At 36.9% G+C, this 5,392-nt stretch overlaps 1 long non-coding RNA gene across 1 annotated transcript; it reads left to right on the top strand.

The window, feature by feature from the left end:
- The first annotated feature begins 1,811 nt into the window (after window positions 1-1,811).
- LOC142170533 (uncharacterized) lies at window positions 1,812-3,362 on the top strand. Its single transcript, XR_012699763.1, has 2 exons — window positions 1,812-2,211; window positions 3,104-3,362. It is a non-coding gene; the product is annotated as an uncharacterized LOC142170533 (long non-coding RNA).
- Window positions 3,363-5,392: the final 2,030 nt, after the last annotated feature.

Raw genomic sequence — 5,392 nt, 5'->3', positions numbered from 1 at the left:
GTCAGCACGGGGATCCAGTAACCGGGAATGATAACGGCATCGTCAGCAGCATGTCTTCCAACCTATGGTTTCTAAGTACTGAGAGATCTAGTTAAGAGAATAGAGAAGAGTTGGAGACGGTGTGATGTATCGCTTGACATTACAGAATAATATAAGGAAATATATGGTGTAAGCAAGTTGAAGGAAAGTTGTAAGTATTATAAATGGATATTTATAGGTCGCAAACTAAAGTATGGTAGAGCGACAAAGTTTTAAGAAAATATGAGTAAGAATGAGGAAATACAAGTGAAAAGGCGACGAGAATGGATAAGTCCTCAGGATTAAGTCCATGAAAACAAGACGGATAATGGTTTCTCTAAGTTATTTAAAAGTTCAGTATAGCCTGAATGAACTCAAAGGAATATAAGATTTATAGCATTCAGAAAAAATGGAATGCTACCCTATTAATAGAATGAGGGGTAATTATTATAGACAAAAAAATGACGTTTGGGCCTTCAATTAAGTAATGATTTGACGGATAAAAGAAAAGGATCTCACGAATTGGGCATGATTAAAATACCCACGCAAGGTGAATCACATTGGGATGTCGTGAGATACAGTTCTGAAAGCAGGGTATCGCCCCAAGTGGGTCAATCTAATCATTTCAGATGTACCCCGATAAAACGTGAATCCTAGCTGCAATATTACATAAAAGGTTAAGTTATCAGGGGTGGATTATGGATCAAAATTGAAGGGAATCAACAATGGATGGATAAAAGTTACAAAGTATGAGAGGTGATTAAGTCGTCATTCTTAAAGATGAACAGTAATGTGGAGGCATTAGAGGACATATATTTATACGTACAAGATGAGCAATGAAAGTAACCTGAGATTTTGTAGTAGACCTTAGTAACGAGAAATCGAGGTAAGTGTTATGGCATAATATGACCTATGTAGATGCAGTAAAGTCATAAAAATGGATAACCATGTCTATAAAATAAGATATAGCAGTATTCGTAAGTTCAACAAAATACCAAGCGAAGAACTTCAAGATTGGATAAAAGTTGGAGGAAAAAGGAGAAGAGAGTCGCATAGGCACACTTACAAGGTCAGTGTCGTAGAAACTGCATATGGAAGGTAGCAGCAGTTACGAGATTGGAAGGATTTCCGAATACAAGTCATGATATGACCAAGAGGCCTAGCTTTTGGGATTCATTCACAGAACAGTCGCCTAGATGGCAAGAGGATAACTAAAGTATTAACGAGAACTATGAGTTATAAGCATGATAAGAGCATCAGTCAACATTCGAGGACGAATGTTCCAAAGGGGGGAATGATGTTACACCCCGCAATATTACGTCAATATCACGTCCCATAGTACTACATTACGACGATGTTGCACCATGTAGTGTTGTAAGTTGAATTTCTCATAAGGTAACTAACATCAGTCCAAGGAAAAGATTATTTGGAGATTATAAGGATTATTCTAGTTCAAACAAGTAATAAGTAAATTCGTAAAGGTGAAAAGGGGAAGCAAGTCAAAAAAACGAGTTTCGTTGAAAATGGACAAATTGGAATAAAATACGGCCTGAGCTCAAATACCCGTTAATTATGAACTAGTACCATGCAAGGTACCATATGACCATGGTAGTATAATATATAAAGTATATATGAAGTATTTTTAGAAATAAATAGAATTTTTATTTGTGGTTATTTTTAAATTATGCGGGTAATTGATTAATTACCGGGCAACAGGACATTACCCAGTTAATTAATAAGTGGATAAAAATGTAATAAATTAACCAGTCACCACGTGGCACAAGGCCAACAAATTAAAGGATGATTCATAACATTTGTAAATAGGTGTCTATACCTAAAGAATAGATAAAGTTTAAATAATAATTTAATATAACAATGACTTCTAAGTCTTATTTCCTTGGAAGAATCTGAAGGAACCAAAAAATGTGAGTTAGCAAGAAACAGAAACGTCAATCCTTGGAAGTCTTCATTCCAAGTCTTAAAAAACGTTGAAATCTAAAATTTGAAACCAAAATCATTTCATGTCCTTGGATGGAAACCAAAATCTTTGGAACAGAAGCTTGAAGCAAAACGTTGGAACAAATTTTTGCTTAAATCCATTCTTTGGTTCACAAAGCTTTAGAAGCAGAAGGCAAATTCATTTCAATTTCAAGGAATTTCAAGCGTAGTTTTGTTCATATTTTTCAGGAATAGGTATGTTAAAGCTATCCCTTCTTTCTTTTGGCATGATCCATACGATACGAACGAAACGTGCAAATGCACAAATTCCATGAGTTACTCTATTCATAGAAGTATTAGAGATATCTATGTTCTTGAAATTCCATGTGTTATAATATTTTATTATATGTTCATGGGTCTCAGAAAAATACGAAAGTTGAAAAGATGTTACTTTATGATATTGCTCAAGAGGCAAAGTGGTCTTATGACCTTCCGAATGATTTTATTGACGTACTTTTCATGCATTGCATTCATGTGCATTGACCCATGACCAGATGGCGTTATATACGCGTATATATGTAAATATATGTATATGGAATAGGAAAAGGTTACGGCGTTATATACGCACCACCACCTGGTCAGCTGGTATATGATGATGTTGTTGCCCACAGTGGCTGAAATATGATTCAAACGGCGTTATATACGCATATATGGGTATGTATTCAAATGGCGTTATATACGCATATATATGTATGTATTCAAACGGCGTTATATACGCATATATATGTATGTATATATATGTATATGGGATATGGGAAAGGTTATGGCATTATATACGCACCACCACCTGATCAGCTGGTATACGATGATGATTTTGCCCACAGTGGCCGATATGATATGATGGGATGCCCTCAGAGGCTGATGATGTTATGAAACATATACCTATGCACGACATGACATTCATACGCATATGCATGATGCTGAAAGTAATTTATGATTTACAAAGTTATTCAGATGTACGGGTTGAGTCATGTACTCCATATGTCTTCCATGTCTCCTATGTATTTATTTATGTTCCTTAAATACTCGGTACATTATTCGTACTGACGTCCCTTTTGCCTGGGGACACTGCGTTTCATGCCCGCAGGTCCTGATAGACAGGTCGAGAGCCTTCCAAGTAGGCTATTAGCTCAGCGGAAGATGTTGGTGCGCTCCATTTGCTTCGGAGCTGCGTATTTGGTTAGTATGATTTAGACGTCTATTGTTTGGCATGGCGGGACTCTGTTCCGACCTTTGTGACACTTATGTATTCTTAGAGGCTTGTAGACATATGTCTTATACGTGAAGGATTGTACGGCCTTGTCGGCCTATATTTTGAGTTTATAAATGATTATGTTGGCCTATTAGGCCCGTATGTCACGTGTATATGATGATGTAATAAGAAAGATACGTTACATTGGGACTCGGTTAAGTAAGGTACCTGGTGCCCGTCGTGGCCCATCGGTTTGTGTTGTGACATGAAAACCCCTAATTTCTTAGTTCCAATCTTGGGTTTTTGAGTTCTGTTTGATAACGTGTTCAGTAAATCCGTATGTTTCTATGATTCTATGATTTGTTGCCCTATGTTTGCTTGTTATGGTTCTTAATTGTGGTTATCCATGCCTATTGTGTGATTTTGCCTTATTTGGTTCGCCAATATTTCTGATTCTTCAGTTCTCCTACCTGTATCATGCTTAGCTTACTAATTCAGACTATGCTCTACATGAATCCCTAATTTTATATGTGATTCTTGTCCTACTCGACCTCTTAGGGTTCTGATTTTGCTTACAATGTGCTTGTTCTCATAGAATGGTGCTAAATCAATGCTACCTCCTATTCTTGCATCCTTGAATCTTTGTGTTTGATTTTTCACTGATTCCGCATGTTATTTCTACTTATTTTTTACCTCGTAAAATGCTTTCTAACCTTATTCTATGGTCAATCATGTTATTAATTGATTTCTTAAGACTTTTCTTGATTGAAATGTGCTGAACCTAGCCTCTATTACCTATTGTGTACTTGTACTATGCAGAAAATGTTTCCTTATTTGTCATGTTCAGCCTTATACGATTTCTTTCCTTACTTGTCATGTGTCTATGACCGTTTGAGGTTAACTCCTCAATTGAAGGGAGTACTTGCCTTGATTTTCTAATTGACTGATTCTGAGTTCCCTAATTACTAATGGACTCTGATTTTTACCTTATTTACTACTTGCTTTCAAACTATAAATACCATAGTCTTTCATTAGTACAACACACGAACTTTTGGTTCAAAAACTATCTCTCACACTCAAACTTTCTGCTCTCTCTTTTGTACTTCTTGCTACTGCTTTAAGTCAGTCGGCTACAAGCCAAGGCTAACTATTGTGTTCTCTTGTTCTTTCACTCTGCTTACTATCCTCTTTACTGGTATGTTCTAGTTTCAATTCAAAGTCCCAACAACAATATGATTTTCTTATTGCTTCAGTTCATTTTGCTTCTAGTTTGCTTCTATTTGTGGTTTTGTTGTGAAACTTGCAGTTGATGATTACATTATTAGCATGTTATTATGTCTTCCCCTTCCTTGAGATCATTATATTCCCTTGTGTGTGTTTCTGAGCATGTCTTACCGATCATCTCTTACTTGTTATGTGTTTACTACCATGAATCCCCAAATCCCTATCACCCCCCTTAAAGTGATCTTGTTCTTTGTGTCTGTTTTGTGACTATGCCTGGTCAGCTATTTCTGAGCATGTCTATACCAATTACTAGACCTTTGCTTGATTATGTGCTTGCAATCAAGTGTTCTATGTATCCCAAACCCCTTGAACCATGTTTGTGACTACTGAACCTGTTTTGGATGTTGTGACCTCTGGCTGCGTATGAACCTGTCCTTAGGTGTTGTGTTTGAACTTCTGTTCATTTCTTCAATCTCTTTCCAAACAGTCTCTGTTGTTTTACTACATTACTTTCAAACAGACTTCCTCTTTTATACAGTTTTTACTAAAACCTATCAACTTGTGTCGATCACTTTCGCTCTACTCTTAGTCAATAAGTTTTGTCCCCTCCAGTATGTGTACTGCCTTGGGATCCTCTTGAGAACCCTCTGAACTCTGGCACACCGAGGTTGGCCTTTCCACACTGCACTTGTTCTGCTCAGGATCCGTAAGATCCATAGGGAACTTTGATGCACCTAGACCCTGACATTGTCTAGGGAATTGAGGCATCTGAGGCCATTGGAGGCTTTGGGAATCTGGGCCCAATCGAAGGCTCCCTATATAATAGCTTCTTATTTTTTCTTACTTACTTATGTAAATCATTCATTGGTCTGTAATAACTTGTAAACAAATATTGGTGTATTTAGTGAAAGGGTTGGGTAGATGCATGTTGTAGGGGTAATACGGGTAGAAATCATGCTC

Source organism: Nicotiana tabacum, chromosome 16 (assembly GCF_000715075.1).
Source record: "Nicotiana tabacum cultivar K326 chromosome 16, ASM71507v2, whole genome shotgun sequence".
NCBI lineage: Eukaryota > Viridiplantae > Streptophyta > Magnoliopsida > Solanales > Solanaceae > Nicotiana > Nicotiana tabacum.
The sequence above is the reverse complement of the archived record's forward strand: the minus strand, read 5'-3'. Positions and strand labels throughout refer to the sequence as shown.